This window comes from Triturus cristatus, chromosome 4_1 (assembly GCF_964204655.1).
Source record: "Triturus cristatus chromosome 4_1, aTriCri1.1, whole genome shotgun sequence".
Taxonomy (NCBI): domain Eukaryota; kingdom Metazoa; phylum Chordata; class Amphibia; order Caudata; family Salamandridae; genus Triturus; species Triturus cristatus.
Genome location: NC_140585.1, coordinates 652980084 through 652996694, shown reverse-complemented (window position 1 = coordinate 652996694; position 16611 = coordinate 652980084). Strand labels below are relative to the sequence as shown.

At 45.0% G+C, this 16611-nt stretch overlaps 1 protein-coding gene across 3 annotated transcripts in view; it reads right to left on the bottom strand.

Moving 5' to 3' along the window:
* The window catches only part of ADAMTS20 (ADAM metallopeptidase with thrombospondin type 1 motif 20), a 1386529-nt gene that overhangs the window by 1063962 nt on the left and 305956 nt on the right, over positions 1-16611 (bottom strand). The gene's annotated exons all lie outside the window — the stretch shown is intronic.

The window sequence follows — 16611 nt, the reverse complement described above, 5'->3', positions numbered from 1 at the left end:
ATTTCAAAGTGGGCTTGTCCCTTTGGCCGGCCGTCTTGCAACGGCCTGCCAGAAATGCACACTATGAAAGGTTAGAGAAAGTGCAGGCCTCCAGTGCCCTCAGGAGCACCAAGAGCAGCCACTCCCTCCAATCCTGGTGCTGCTCTTATGCAGCATTAGAGCAGCGCCAGTACTGGTTAAGGCCTCTAGCTGCCTTAGGTTTTTGACGCGACCGTGGTTGCTTGGCAACCTTCCCGGTACGTCATTCTGCCTACGTCAAACAGGGTTGAGACGCTCACGCCATTCCTTCAGCTGCCTTAGGTTTTTGACGTGACCGTGGTTGCCTGGCAATCTTCTCGGTACGTCATTCAGCATACGTCAAAAACAAGGTTGAATTAGCTTGCTTACATATAGCAGCCGGCCTGTCATTTGCGGTTTCTCACAACAACGAAAGGTGGTGTGGTAGCGTGATTTGATAACGCTGGATAGTAAATACCTTTGAATTCAACCAAAGTGAGTATTCTTCTACAGCGTTCTCCCGTGAATTTTCGCTCAGCCATGAGCCTCTCATTAAGTGCGCGTTTGTCGTTCTTTGCAGACGCTGGTAGATTTTTTCTCAAATTCTAACATCAGATTGGATCTGACGCACAATAATCAACAAACACGGCTTTGCATGTAGGAAAACGCTTTTGAGGTGAGCTGTTTTCAGTAACTTAAACTCGCTCATGTTTTTGCTTCGTAATTTATTTAACGAGATTGTCACTGTAGCCTCCTGTTTAAGAATTCATTTCTTGACCGAAAAACATCCTAAAGCGCTTTTGGGTTGTTCTAATTAACTCTATCAGGTCACTCCTCTGACTGACTGCTTTAGTGACGGTTCTAACGGGGCTATTCCGTTTTGGTAAATCGGATACCGCTTTTTAGACGCATCCTGTGCGTTTCACTGGCGTCTAGGCTTGACTTCAGTGTATCATGATGCACTAGGTTTTTCGAATGTCATAAATCCCCTTTTACCGCAGTGGAAGCCCCTCGTAAGGATTTTGATTATTGGTGATAGCGGTATGATGATGATTTTTTTTTTTTAATTAATATCATCCCGAGCTTAATTTTATTTTCAGAAACTCCATTGGATGAGTGACTCTTCTCTTGAATACTTGACTATTTAGGCCATCCTAGACCAACGGTTAGGTGAGTCATGGCCTCTTTATCATAATCTTACATTGTTGTAGATTTAGGACCACACACTAAATCATTACATATCACGCATTGATACGCACTCTACTTGCCTCTGCAGGTTGCCATTATTTTAAAGTCCTGATGAAGACCCGCATGACAATTTAATGTCGCTTACACTGGGTTGAAACGTCGACGACAATAGCTAGGACCAGTTCAAGACCTGTTTTCATACAAACTTTGATTTATTCATGAAACTGTGTCATTGCAATTCTCTTTAAAACTGGCCCCCCCTTTTTATATCGTGTACATAAAAATCATTTGTATTCAATTTTTGTATATATTATGCACAATTTTGTCACTCATGTCACTTTTTCACTGATTCACAAACTCGCTTTATGGTTTGCTACCTTGGTAACCGTGCTTTGCTATAAATGATATGGGTGTTTATATAAATGATGCAATTTATATATAAAGAACAGCATTTCACCCACCAAATTTGATTTTATCGTGATTTGTATTTTGACATTGTGTATGTGACTCTGATTTAGATATCGGCGGACAAGTTACTCCGTCACAATGGTGACGGATATCTCATCTGCTGAAAAATAAATCCCATTATATCCTACGGGATTTATATTTCGGAGAGAGGGATACCCATTACCATTGTGTCAGAGTAACCCATCTCCCGAAACCTACATCAGGCACTTTGTCTTTTGAAGCTCAACCAACCACAGAAGAAAAGTTCTAAGGGCCCTAGGCCCTCAGGGAACACATTTAGAGCCTTACAGGGTATCAGACAGAGGCCAACAGCAGGGTCCAGTCCAAGTCCAGTTGCCACTGGTCAGCTGGGTACATACAGGTAAAGGCACATGAGGTCAGCCAACTGGCCGTTGGGGTGCACCTCTTTGTCCTGGATATAAAAGGGAGCAGGTTCAGTACTTCAGGGCTGTTCTCAAGCAAAATACAACAGGCTCACTCCTTTTTTGATCTTCCACAGGTCCAGAAAATATTCTGAAGTAAGTGCTTGGGGGTGTCACATTTATGCATGGCAGGAGCTAGAGGGTGGGAATGGCTCTTGGACACGACCTGATCAATGGGGTAAAATTTCACTGGGCCAACCCTACCCACCTTTTCTGTAGTTCTAGTTTGTCTTACTTCAAGTAGGGCAAAAATGCCATGTGTCAGGGAATTTTCAAGATGGGGAGAATCTTCAGTCACACTAAATTTGAGCTCTGAGGGCTAGTTGTGTGTTGGAAGTGTACTATGGTAATTCTAGTGTCCTTCCACAACGAACACTAAAACCCTATTTGAAGCAGGCACTGTTTCCACAAAATATCCAGAGACATAAGTCTGATAGGACAAAAGCCAGGCCCTTCAGTAACTAGACTTGGTATAGCCTGTTCGTTCCATTATGAATGTGCCCCAAGTGTTACATGCGGCTCAACCTACCCGACAGACAGAGGTTGACAGTGTAGTGTCAAAAAGGAGACCCACAGCCACCACAATGCATTTGCTGTGGAGTTCAGAGAGGCTATCATTGCCCATTCAGGTCGGCCTTTTTCACAACTATTCAAGGCAAAGCACATGCTATGAGCTGGCTAATGGTTATGCCAATTAGTCTTTTGACAGTTCAGGCAGATAAAGGGTAATTTTCTAAAAGGTAGCTTTCCTTGATATTTGTTAGAAAACAGGCTTCACCGTTAAATTGGATTTCTGATAACTATTAAATAAAAATAGTGGTTACATTATTTTATTTATCTAGCTGGTCCCATTCCCCAGATACAGCATTAGTACTTTAATTTGAACTCTAGTTTTCTACATAGGACAGCTGGTCCTGCCATAGTAAAAATAGCTCTTAGGACCTTGCCACAGTAGATAAATGGTACTGTTAATTTTCTACATGTCCCACTTTTAAATACCATTCACCCTACCTTGTGGGCTAAAAGGCTTACTTAGTCTGACTTACTTAAAAGGGATATTTGTAAGCTGTAGCAGGTTAAACTGCAGCAGTCAGTCTATGCTAAGCAAAGTAGGCTTATGGCCATGATTTCTATGCCACTACAGTAGAAGGTGCAACAGTCCTCTAGTGGCACTTAACTTTCATGCATTGGGTAGACTTTTTACATCCTATACTGGGGACTTACTGTAAAAGGCCAATTCAACTATGTTTAAAGGGGGAGCACAGACTCGTTACTACTGGTTAGTAGGGGTAAAGTGCAGAGGATGCTAAAGCCAGCAAACACAAATAGTGTCCAATAAAGGCGAATAATCCAGGTTGACCATGCAAGGTGGATTGCCTACCATGAGTGATATAATATGTGAGGTCATAATCAGTGCGTAGTGGGGGCACAAGTTATAGTTATCTCATTTAACCATAACTGGAGAATTTCTGCGTTATTTAGTTTTTTAAACATTAGTTTTTGTGTCATTTAACACCTCACTGTAACGTCACTTTAACCTTTGTTTTTTTCAGTGAATTTATAGGATTTCTTTTCGACATAAGCTAAGATCTAATTACCGTACCTAAGTGTAATGTAATTTTAACCTTTGTTTTTTGTGTGAATTTCCAAGATTTTTTAACATAAAGTAAGATCTTATAACCATACCCAACTATAAAGTCAATTTAACCTTTGTTTTTTCCCTGTGAATATCTTTCTTTTTTTTTATCCTATTCAGCCAACTCCCCGCTAAACATGACCTCAAGCAATGCCCTGAGCCCAACCTCACCCAGGCAGCATAAAATGATTGGGCGTGACCGCACGGGGGCAGTCCACGCTAACTGTACAAGTGTGTGGTGTGTCCTTAATGCAGCGCAGCAGCGGGCTTGTAGCACGGCATGCAAGCCCCAGGAGCACCCCCTCCAGACGAGACACTGGCGAGGAGGAGCAGAGCCGCATCCATGCTCCGGTTTCCCCCCGCAACCAAGAGAAACTGCCATATCGCCCAGGTGGGGCACAACCGACTGCTGCAGTACCGAGTGACGCCTCATCCAGCACACATCACCGGCATAGAAGAGTACCCCACCCCCACGGCCCGAACCCAGGTCAGCACGGCATACCGCCACGCCCCTGACACAGACCGGTGAGTCAGCAGGGTGCGTCTAGCTGGCCAGGCCCCTCCACAGCACAGGATGACCAGTAAACAGCCTACGCGGCTGCTTAAGGAGACACCACGCAGGCAGAGGAGGGGAACCATACCCACAGTGCAGGCACGTGCTTCCAGCTCTAGTGTGCCTGCACAACTCGACGGTTGGGTACCCCAGCCAGGAAAGGCCAACATCCCCAAGGCCTGCTCATCCAGGACCAACTCAGGAAGAAGCACCACCACACAACCCAAAGCCAGCAGACCCAGTACTTGCTCAGACACAGACACCACCACTAGGAAACATGGGGGACCAGGCAGAGGAGAACCGGGCCCCAGTCCGAGTAATGGCGCAACACCCTCCCACTGGTGTCCAACCCCCGTTCAGCGAGGCAGCTGTTCCCCCCACAGCATCCCCCAGGTGGAAGACATGGTTGGGCTGCCTTGAAAATTATTACATCACCACCAGGGGGACGGATGGGGCTGTCAAACGGTCGCTCTTGCTCCACTATACTGGGGAAGAAGTCTTTTTGCTCGACGGCGATATGACACATTCCTTTTCACCTCCGACCCCTTGTAGAACAGGAGCTGCAAAAGCTGGAGGACCAAGGGGTCATTGAGAAGGTGTCCGGACCCACACCATGGGTATCCCCCATGGTGATAGCTGAAAAGCCCTGTCAGCCAGGAAAAATCAGACTGCATTGACATGCACTTCCCGAATAAAGCTATCCAACAACATCACATCACGCCAACAATGGACGATATAGTGTCCGACCTATGGTTTCTAAGTTGGACTTGAATGCGGGTTACCACCAACTGGTAGTGGCAGCGGTACAAAGCTTCCTCGGGATGGTCACAAACTGTGGCCGATTCATCCCTGATCTGGCTATCATCGCGGAGCCACTCCGGAAACTTACACGCGCCGACGCCATGTGGCAATGTGGATCAGCAGAAGAAACAGCGTTCCAAGCCATCAAGAATGCCCTCCTTGACCACACAACACTGGTGTACTTTGACAGAGCCAAGCAAGCCGAGCTACTGGTGGATGCCAGCCCAGTGGGCCGTCCTCACTCAAGAAAAGGAACCAGGAAGATAGGCAGCCCTGGCGTATGCCAGCAAGGCGCTATCACCCACGGAAAGGCCCTACGCATAGAACGAGAAGGAAGCCCTAGCCATCCCCTGGGCGTGCCGCCATTTTCACTTATACATTTGTGGTCAACCATTTAGAGTCATCACGGACAATCACCCTTAGTGCCGCTGTTCAAGGGCTCAGCACCCCATCCACCTCCATGGCTTGAACGGTGGGCCATTGGGCTCCAACAGTACGAGATGGAAGTTGCCTATCGGCTCGGCGCAAAAAACCCTGCCGACTTCCTCTCGAAGCACCCGGCCCGCAGAATGGTGGGGAAGAAGAGTCAGAAACGGAGGCAATAGAGGCACACTTGAACATGCCCCAAAGCACTGAAGTTGGAAGATGTCGCTGCAGCAGCAGAAGGAGACCCGGTCATTTTCAAAGTCCGCGCAGCCGTCCAAGTTGGTCACAGGCACAAATTCCTGCAATCCGCTAACTCCTGGTCCGGCCCTGAAAAGCAAAGCCTCATGCAAATGTGGAGGATCCGAAACGAACTGAGCGTCACTCAGGGAGGGATCTTACTGAGGGGGTCTCAAATCATCATCCCAGCATCCCAGGCGGCTCAGTTGGCCCACGGGGGCACCAAGGAGTGGAAAAGATAAAAGCCCGCATTAGGGAGAATGTCTGGTTTCCCGGACTAGAAGCCCGTGTCGATGAGGTTGTCAGAAGATGCCTGGCCTGTCAAGTGACAAGCGTGTTAGAGAGACCAGCGCCCATCCAGTCAGAAGAACATGGAAAGGGTCCATGGGAGAAAGTGAGTATCGATTTTGGGAGCTTTCCAGAGGGTCGGATGACTCTGGCCTTCATCGACAGCTACGTGAAGTACCCTCTCGTGAGGTTGTCAGTTCCACCATCTTCTCCCAAGTCGCCCCGGTGCTTGAAAAGATCTTCGCATTGTTCGGGTACCTGAATGAAATCAAAAGTGACAATGGACCCCCGTTCCAGGGAAATGAGTTCCAAGAATTCCTGCAACATCACGGAATATGATACAGTCGAATCCCCCCACAAGGGCCTCAGGCCAATGGAGAGATTGAGAGGTTCATGAGGACTCTTAACAAGACTCCCCGTATTGCTGTGGCAGAGAACGTGGATCCCGAACGGCACCTGCAGATGTTCCTCCGAGATTACCGGAGCACCCCCACAGCACCATGCACCAAGCGCCGTGGGCGCTCATGTTCAACAGAGTTTGCCGTGATACCCTCCCCACTTTCCCGGGGTGGGCACCAAGCCCCTATAATGAGGAAGGTGCAATCAGGGGGAGAGAAAAACGAAACCTCGCGGCAAGTCAGACAAGGAGAGCAGTGTCCCGCAAGATGAAAAGAGGGGACACAGTGGTAAAAAAAGACAGGAGGCCAGGAAGGAAGTTCCGGACCCGCTACGAACCCGGATACTGGACAGTAGTCAGTGTAAAAGGGACCCTGGTGATGGTTGAGAAGGGAGGAGAGACGGTGGCACGAAACATCTCCTGGTTCAAGAAGGTATCTGACCCTCCCGCTGGTGCAGAGACTGACAAGGCCCCGGATGAGTGGGAGATCACCCTAACCGAGCACGATGAGCCTGGGGAAAGTCAACCGGCACGACTACTGCTGGCCAGGCCCAGTGAGGAGGCAGCCAGCGAAGGCTCAGAGGTACCATCAACATCCAAGGGAACCGGGTCACCCCCCAGCACCAGAAGTGGAAATCCCAGATATGAGCTAAGAGAAAATCCTTGGCCGAGCATCCGCCTGAGAGACTTTGCGTGCCAAGTGAGTAGCCTGCAAAGAAGCCAAAGAAAAGTTAAGGACTGAGTTGGGATGGGATGTAATGAGTCAGTGGTCTAGCTAGACTCGGCCGGCCTGCATCGGACATGTGACACCCACGCGCTTATGCTGGGAGGGCGGAGCGCGCAAATAAAATGAGTGGGCATGACCACACGGGGTCAGTCCACGCCAACTGTACAAGCGTGTGGTGTGTCCTTTATGCAGCGCAGCAGCGGCCTTATAGCGTGGCACGCGATCCACGGGGGTACCCCCTCCAGACTTAACACAACACACGCCCATTTTAAGACGTCAGGATCACCGTTAGAGCGTCTCTCTCTCTCTCTCTCTCCATATTATGAGCCAAAAGGCCCACGCTGCCTGACAACAGCATTGCTTTGCACACAACACATTCTGTAATCTAACCCCTTTTCTCACACTGCCTGTGTACTTAATGGATTTAACTTGTCCCCATTCTTTCTTTCATTATTTATGTAAATGCACCTTTTTTTGGCACAGTCATTACCCATCCATGGCTTCTCGTCATTACAATATGGCACTACTTTTGCAGACATATCATTTTTTTCCTGTTGGTCCATCTTCGCTTCCTTATGACATTTAGTGCTGATTCCCGACATGCTCCTTGGCATATTTTGGAGTTGTGTCCAGGCAGCCACAGGTAAGCGATCTCTTGGCCGGAAGTCATCGTAATACAGCTTCTTGTCGGGACTCCATGTGGAACATCACTTATCTTAAAGCTTCCCTCACCCCATCTACTGGCCTTTCACCTACCCTGGGCACATAGCTCGTACTATTGTTTCTGACCAGGTTTGCCGTGACACTTAACTGTGGCCGCATACCCAAGTACCTGTATGGACGCCTTACTTAATTTCCTCTCCGTTTATGTGGAACTGTCCTTCACTGCATTGTGGTACTGCAATCAGCACTACTGGGACTTTGATTCGGTCTTTAGACTACACCTAATTGTGGGGTCATACTTTGACTGTTGGCCATATCATTACGGGCATATTACCTTAAACTCCCCTTGTAAAATATGTTCAGATTTTCTGTATATAGTTTATTAGCCCATTAAGAACCAGAATTCCGCGATCCTGACTGTAACACTATTCTTATCATTCTGTTACTCAAGCTAACCCACCTGACTTTTATAATGAGGGGTGCATTTACGCTTCTTACATAGACACTCTTACTTCCTTCACAGGGATTACTTCGACTTTCGAGCCCTGAATGAAAGGCAGCTGATACTCCTGCCATTTATTGATACTCACCATTAGGTGCTCTAATATTCACACTTACAGGCAAGTATGAAACTGTACCAGATTTTATTTACACTCTCGGGCACATTATCTTGCTTCTTACCCACACAAAAGGAAACCGTCCGTGGCCACATATTAGTGGACCTTGTGGCCGGTTCACAGCTTGAATTTTGATACACTTAAAACTCCGACATCAACGACCTCTTAAACAGTATAACACATGCAGGAGGTAAGAGTTAGAGCACAGCAATATCATTTATACTTTGAAGTGCATGGCCCATGTGGCCCTCACCACTCTAACATTTCTTCTCCTCTCATTACTATTTATTTATTTATTCTTATTCTTGGCTGACCACCGAACTTTGCAACAGACCAGGAACTATTATGTTACCCCACACTTAGTGACCAGACTTCTTTTTAAGTCTTATTTACTTTCATAGGACGGAGACTTATCTGTCTTTTTCACTAAAAACCTGGGCTTTAAGGAATTAGTTACTAGCATAATCCGCTTATGCCACTTGCTTGCCACTTGTACCTGAACCATCGCTCACGTGCCAGAGTTTCAAACACTGCACTTGTAACCACTCTGTTCTACATTTTGTGTGATCTTCAACACTGGATTCAGAATTTGACAGTGAGAGGAATTTTCTAAATCATTTTGGCATGGATCTCCACGCGACAACAATAACTAGTTTGTAGACTAAATGCAAGGGTGCTCCAGTCCCATGCACATGTTTTGGCATGCACTGTAAAATCAAATATATATTGTGTCAAAATATCATGGAACAAATTGTGGTATTTGTTTTACTTTCAGCCCTGATGAAGTCGTAGGGGCATCTCCCGTCATACGACGAAACACTTGTTACTTACAACTTCGGCATCAATGACCTCCTAAGCAGTTTCTCGAGATGTCAATCTCAGTTCCTGGGCTGACACCCTCTCTTTAAAAAAAAAATATTCCGCCACCACCATCAAGGTCAGAGCTTGAACCAGCCCCCACAGTCCCTGCTGCCAATTTGTGCCTGGCTACGGAAGTTGACGAAAGGGGCCATGCTAATTCTCCACATTCTGATTTTGGCCGCTGTTCCCGGATGAAAGATTTCTCATATGGGGACTGACCTACGCATTTACATCTCCCCCCTGACTATACACCATATGTCATCCCCCTAAAAGGTGTCCCCCCCGAGGGATGAAGGCCCTTCAGAGGATTGGGACAGTTTAAGGTTCAAGGCAGCCCATTGGTGTAGGAAGAACTCAAATTGGTCAACAAACCTAGTGGATGACATCATAATGGCCCACAGAGTGGACTAGTTAGGCCTTTCCCCTAAAACCACACAAGGAGACTGCATTGTGATCAACTTTAAAGACCCAGGCCTGGTGAGATCTCTCCTACAGCAGATGAACCTTGTATCACATAACGGTAACAGGATCCGCGCACTTCCTTTGGGGTTTTTCTACCATCCATACCTTCCTCTGGAAGCAAGTTAATCTACTCATTGGGCTGCCACCTTGTTTCACTGTCCCTTCCGACTCTGCTGTCCACTTGTAATTGTTTTGCTCCCCTTTCAAGCTTGTTAGATAATGACCAACTGTCCCACTCCATTATTTGCCACCAACCCATTTCCTGAGTATTGCCAGCTTCTAAGCCAACCAACGGTTTCAACGGATGGTACGCCTATTTTGAAATTGCGTTTGTGGAACGTCAATTGGTACGTCAAAAGTTGTTGAGCGAAGACTGGCTTCAGAATATTAAAGGTTATGACATTGTATGTTGTCAAAAGTCCTGGCTTGTGGACAACATTTATATTGACGGATTTCAAACTTTTTGGGTATCAGCTACCCTGTCCACCTCAGGAAGAGCGAAAGGGGGGCTAGCTGCTAACGCCAGGTGAGACTTAAAAATGTGCTTTTATAATTTTGAAATTTTTGTACTGTTCATTTGCAACCTATTTAACCGTGTTAGAAAAAATATAGACATCTTATGGCCTTTTGTTTCACAATGATTTTCAGACAGTTCATTTGAGAACAAACTATAACTGTAGTAAGTAAAAGAAAAGTAAACTCAATTTTCCATGCAGCAATTACTAAAAAGGCAAACTTACATTTGACCGCTTTCCTTGAACAGACAGAAAATGTATCAAAATAAAAACATGATTTCTCATGATATCTTTAGTGCTCATTCACTTTCTAAATGAACAGAACACCTGTTTCTTTCCAGATTATGTTCATTTGCCAGAAGGGACCAGTAGGTGTTAAAAATTGCTCGACCTGATAAAATCTGACTTGCTATTGTCAGTAGGCGAGTTGATTTTTCAGGGCCTGTATATGGTTAGGCAGTTTCAATATTGGCAAGTGTTACTTTAGCAGCAAACGTGTCTGTGCAGTAATGGATTCACTAGAAGGCCATATCACCCATTTCTCACATACCCCCTAAGGGGAAGCCCTGAATTGGATTGTTGCGTCACATAATTTCTCCTTTACATCCGATCTATATGGAGATTGGGCAGTTTCTTTACCAACTCTTACCAGGAGGGGTGAGGGAAGTACCATTGATCTTATACTAGCATCTAATAGTAAAATCCCCAAAGTTAGCTTAACCAACATGAGTGACTACAATCCCATTGAAGTTGGATTTCTCCCCCCAGGGTAACCAGCAATGGGAATAGGCCCACTATATGTTATAATTCTCACAAGGGAGCACGTGTGAGAGAGGACAGTATCAACCCTAACCAGTTTTTTAAAGATCTTATTATATGAAATATCAAAGACATAATGTGTTGTCCGTCAGAAGAGGCTGAGCCTGACAAGATTACTGAGGGCTTCACAGTGGTATGTTATAAAACATCCTGTGCGTTGACCACTAAGAAACCTTTCCAGGTTTGACCCGCCCAGAAATGGATACTGCATGCACTGCTACTTTAAAAAAACTTAAATCAGGTCACCAATAGCCTTCCACCTAATATACTAGCTATTAGATCAGCTAGACATGAATACAATTCAGTTTTACATAGAAGGAAAGAAGAAATAATATCTAAGGCAAGGGCCAATCTGGAACTGGCTTCGCTAACCAAAGATATCAGATAATTTTGGGAAGTCATATAGCGTCCTTTCTTTTCTGAAGGTCCCAAACAGACTCTGGAATGTCACATTCCGGTGGATGCTTGGGTTTCCCACTTCATCAAACATTTTTGATTCAAACAGCCAAGCAAGTATAAACCCAATAAACTTGAGATCACCTAGTGAGCAATGAAGCTCCAGAATTATGTGATACTATCGATGTTTCACCAGGACTATCTTAAGATCTCCGGTTGGAAAAGCGCCAGGCCCCGACAGCCTCTCCATTGATTTGTAAAGACATAACCCTACTTTTTGGGCCCCTTTACTGGCAAATGTATTCCGGTCTTGAATTAAGGGCTCCCCGATGAAATAATGGAGGGAAGCAATAATTTTGCCCATTTGTAAAAGAGAACAGGAATCTCCGAGCTTGCTACCACTCAATTTCGTTGTTGAATGCATCTGTTAACACTTTGGGGTGAGAAGACTGGGCTGAGGCTAATACCTTTTTTTGGCTGTCCAATATGGATTCCGAACAGGTCTGGGCATGGTGGAACAATCTTTAAACCTATTCCCAGTGAGGGGTAAATATGTCAAAGGCAGGAGAGGTTTGGCGTTCTTTGACCTCTCCTTTACTTTTGAACTGTTGAGTACCACAAAAAGCTTTGGGACCTGATGGAAAAGGCAGGAAGTGAAAATCACAAACTAGACCTCATCAAGTAGTTGCACTGAGATACCACTATTAAAGTGCGTTTCAGTCAAAATGGAGATTGCACTAAGCCAATCCAGTCAAGCTGTGGGGTAAGGCAAGTATGCATCTTAGCTCCCTTTTTATTTTTATTTTTTATCAATTCCCTGGACTCAGTGCTTGTCAAAACCGGAAAAAACCTTCCGAAGTTTGGACATCACCTAGTTCCCATCCTTTTATACGACGATAATGCAGTTTTAATAGCGCGCACAGCAAACGGCCTCCAGATCCTGCTTGATTCTTTTAATCATTTAATTGGTAACCTTGACTTAAAAGTGAATAATCAAAGATCATAAATTATGACCTACGGTCCCAAAAACACCTGCTCCCTAAATTTCTTTATTGGGAGATTCCAATTGCCAAGGTCCCCAGTTTTAACTACCTGGATATTTTATTTGAGGCTAACTTAAAATGGGACAGTCTACTTACCCAAAGAGTACAGAATCTTTCAGGGGCGTATGAGTCAATTTATAAATTTGCAGGGTAATTGTGCCATAAGCCAATCAAGGTGCTGGTTTCGCTGTACAAGAGCAAAAGGCTCCCAATGGGGATATATCGAGCAGGGGGTTGGGGTTATGTTAATTTAAGGTGTCTTCATTCACAAGAAAACAAATTCCTGTTTAGGCTTTTAGCTGTTTCCAAATCTGGTGCAAGTCATATTGTACATGCAGAACAGGGAATTCCCTATTTTGAGGAAATTGTGAAAATAGCTCCACTGCTTTTGAGGATTAAAATATGGTCCTCTCCCAAGGCTGTTTTTTCACGTCTGGCACTTGAGGACTGTATGAGGTTAGACAACATGACCTAAATTCCCTGGCTTACTTATGTTACGCAGGCCTTTCAAGACATTGGCTTGCTTGATTATTTTAATTCCCCTTCCAGTATTGACCTTTATTACCAAGGGCTTAGTAAAGTCAGTATTTTACCAGTTCTATGGGGAAGCTAGATGGACCAGAATGTGTACCATGAATTCTGTCCTCCGATAGTTACTGATTTCGACTACCGATTTGGTAGAGCACTACTTATCATGGATTACACACCCGAGTCAAGATTTTACCATACATGTTTGAGGCTATACACGTTGCACTTTTTAGTCGCCTTCCCATTAACAGGTTGCTAGTCCTCCACCCTACCCTGTTGCCCATGTGATTCATATTCATTACAAACAACAGTTAATTTTATGCTTTTTTGTAAAGTACATGATACACCGAGAATACGCTTCCTGCGTCCAATTTTGTGAGCGCAAGGTTTTGTTTCTTACAAAGATGGCTTTCAATTTTTAAAGCGTTTAGGCTGATATTCAGTGATCAGGTATTTCTGTTGAGCCATAAAAATCCAGAAGACGTATGCCTCATCTTAATTAGGTCTCAGGGTAATTTGACATACCATTAGTTTGTCTCAGGAGGACCTCCAGCTTTATGATTGTTTATTAGTTGTAAGGGCAACTTTGATGGTGCTGCCCGGGCTGTACAGTGTCCGAGTCGCAGTTCTCTGTATATGCTCTTGTGCAAAGTATCTTCTTATAGTACGTTTGTTTCGAGCTGATACCTTTTAACTTGGTCTTATGTTGGTGTTTTAAATATTTATTAATATCTGTAATTTGTGTTTTTATTATGGGCTTTTTTGATGGCCAAAATGGTCTAGTAAGGTGTTAATGATTGATTATTTGACTCTGAAACTCTAAAGAAAGCAAACCCATCCAAATAAATCAGCAGAGCTCTCCTAACATCTTACCTGTGAAGATTTCCCACATCCTACGCAAAACTATTCTGTCCTCAAATATCTTGCAAAAAAGTGTGCTTGTTTGAGAGAGCAGGTAATTCACCCGACCTTCTTGCCGAGGTAATAGCCACTAGTAAAAAAGTTTTTTTTTTCAGGGCTCTAAGAGCTATCTGTTCCAATTTCTCAATGGGATGATAAATTCAGGGCTTATAATACTAAAAGGAGATCCCATAAAGGGAACTGATGCATGGGATCAGGACAGAGATTGAGCAACCCCTTAAAAAACCTAGGAACTAAAATAGTAGGATCAAGCAGGTTCCCCTAGATGCTTTGAACAGATTTATAGCAGCCCTTGAAGTTTAAGAGTGGAAATGTGTAGACCCAATGAGACTCCTTCCTGCAAAAAAGTCATAACTTGGAATGGATTTGCAATAGAAAGGTCCAAATTCCTTGACCTACACCGGTTGCTCAAGGAAACCCAGAGTCTGAAGTAGGACTTCAAAGTAAACTATCATAGATGCTTGCAGAGTTGATACCAAAGAGTCAGGAATGCCACTTTGCCTCCATCCCAAACTCTCATCTTCCCGACCACTAGTCAGAGCATCAGGAGGAACTCTTGCTGTAGGACAGGAAAGGCCAAGGAGGATGGACTAGAGGGGATTATCCATTCCTTCTCTATCTTAAAGATGTCAGGAGATGATACCAACAAGAGTGAGTCCATGTTGGAACAATCAAAGTACTGTAATTCTCTCTTACATGACTCTGAGAAGAAACCTCTAAAGGAGAGGAAAGGGGGGAAATGCAAACAAAAGATGAGAGGCCACCAGCAAGTCAGTGCATCTACCTCACAGGCATGATCCTCCCCTGCTCTGAAGCAATATCTATCCATCAGGGCATTCGATCTGGTAAAAAATAGGTCGATAACTGGAAACTCTGTTTCTTGATGATCTGAGAGAAGATTTTTGGATGAAGTTTGTTGACGATGGAATAATCCAGCTCAAGGAGTCTGCAAGGTTGTTTGAAAACCCTGCAATGTGAAGTGTGATATTGACACGAGCCTCTGCCCTGCCCACCAGAATAAGTTGTCTGAAATCTTTACCCTAGAAGAAGACCTTGTTTCTCTTTGTTTGTTCAGGTAAGCTTCGGCAGTGATGTTGTCTGTACAAATCAACACCAACTGACCTGATGTCTGGAATGAAAACACCTTCGATGCCTGAAGCATGGCTTTCAAGTCCTGCCAGGTTGAGGATTTCCTGCTCTGCACCAGTGACCAAATCCTCTAAACCTGGTGACGATCGAGCCAAGCCCCACACTCTAAGTGTCTGGCATCTTGTTTTCCAGAAACACATCCAGAAACTCTGTCTTGCCACCACCAGAGCCCCTATAGCAATTGAGGATGCTCTTAAGATATCTGAAAAGATGTTGGCCATATACTTTACCTGTAGCCAAAAGAAAATCTGAACATTTTTAAATATTTTGAATAGCAGTTGCCAAGCCATCAAAATCTTTCACCAACGATTGTGCCAGGTAGACTGCTTAAGTGGAGAATATCAGACAAAGGTTCTGTGCAGAAAAACCCTTGTCAAGGTGCTCTCTACAGGACCGATTCACAGAACTAATCTGAGACAAAATCCTAAACTTACTACTTTTGGTATTCACAGAAGGCACTTAATAGTAGTAAATTTAGGATTTTGTCTCAGATTAGTTCTGTGAATCGGGCCCTACCTTTTTATTTGCAGAATTCGTAGGTGAACAGCCTTCAGGATGAGCATTGCCAAGATAGCTTCAATCTTGTGTGAGCCTGGTAAGGACTTATTGGTTTCCTCCAAAGTGTAGAGCTTTTGTAGATACCAAGGAACAGACATCTGATCTGGCTCTTTCCATTCTCCAAAAAACCGAAGTTGAATCTTCAAATAAAGTGGCATGGAAATAACTAGTGGTTGAGCATATCGCAGGAATAGCACATCCTCATTATTTTTTACCTGGGAAGGGTTGGAACCCTAGGATTTGTCTACTATGCCCCAAAATTTAAGGAACATCATCTCTCCTTACATATTTCCTGGAAGCGGTTGAGGGCAATTCCTCCTTAGAGGTAGATGAATCATCTACCACCCTTCATTTAGGGCATTGTTGCTTATTTCTTTGAAAGCATTAGCCGCCAAAGCATTAATCATACTCTGAACCTCCTCTGTTGCCATCAGTGCAGACTCATCTCATAGAGGCTGAGGATATTCTGGAGGCTTGATTGCCTTTCACTGGAATCTGACCCTCATCATCAATCAATCAATCAATCATGTGTTTGTTAAGCGTTACTACTCACCTGTGAGGGTCTCAAGGCGCTGGTGGTGGGTGGGGGAGCAGGCTCCAGCCGGTCAAGGAGGAGGTCTGTCGAAGAGCCAGGTTTTGAGGTTTCTTGCAAAGATGGGGAGCGATGTTGTCTGTCTGAGGTGGAGAGGAAGGGCGTTCCAGGCTCTGGCCGCAAGGAAGGAGAAAGAACTGCCTCCCGATCTGATCTTTCTGGTGCGGGGGACTACGGCATAAGAGAGCCGGGCTGATTGTAGGGTCCTTTTGGGTGCATGGAATTTGAGTCGGCTGTTCAGGTATGCTGGTCCGGTGTCGTGGAGGGCCTTGTGGTGCATGGGTGACTCTAGCCTCGATGGGGAGCCAGTGGAGTGTGCGCAGGTGCTGGGAGATGAGGCAGTGTCT